Consider the following 716-nt stretch of genomic DNA (forward strand, 5'->3'; position numbering starts at 1 on the left):
ATAATTTATAGTTTTATATAGTTATATATGCTTTTTTAATTAATAATTTCACACATACATAATATGTTTTGATCAAATCTTTTTAAACAAAACAAAGAATAAGGAGTAAAAATTTTTAACACCTCGCCATTAATAATAGGTAGCTAACAGAATAAACTATTCAGGAGATAAAGCAGACAGACATTACCTACCAACTGAGTTGCTGAAACACCTACCTAAGCAGTTTATGACCATTTGTCGTAGCAACTTCAGCAAGGCTTGTGAGGATCTTTAGATACTGGCTTTCACTTTGCTGAGACAAATGCTCCAGAACTTGCCGTAACTAATTTTTATAATAAATAAAATAGAATAAAAAGGTGTTATTATATACATGTGTATATCTATAACTATATATATATATATATATATATATACACACAAACACACATTGAGTTCAGAGCTGGGATATAGTTCAGCAATACAGTGCTTGCAAGAGGCTCTGGGTTCAATTCCTAGCACTACAAAAACAACAAAAAGCAGCTCAAAAAATAATAATCACAAATGCTAACACACTACTCCTCTTCACGTTCTTTTCCTCCATCCACAAGGAGTAGCTATCTAAGAAGAGACTGACAAAACAGACAGGTAACTTAGAGGACCAAATACCAGCACAAAATACATACAGTTATACTTAAATATTCCTGGGAACTAATTTCAATATACAGACAAATATCAAG

General features: G+C 31.4%; 1 protein-coding gene across 1 annotated transcript in view; it reads right to left on the reverse strand.

Annotated features, from left to right (window-relative positions):
• Hace1 (HECT domain and ankyrin repeat containing E3 ubiquitin protein ligase 1) overlaps positions 1-716 on the reverse strand; it is a gene marked incomplete in the record, with an annotated part of 114,738 nt that overhangs the window by 63,028 nt on the left and 50,994 nt on the right.

This window comes from Nannospalax galili, unplaced genomic scaffold (genome assembly GCF_000622305.1).
Source record: "Nannospalax galili isolate Female #2095 unplaced genomic scaffold, S.galili_v1.0 scaffold324, whole genome shotgun sequence".
Classification (NCBI taxonomy): Eukaryota; Metazoa; Chordata; class Mammalia; order Rodentia; family Spalacidae; genus Nannospalax; species Nannospalax galili.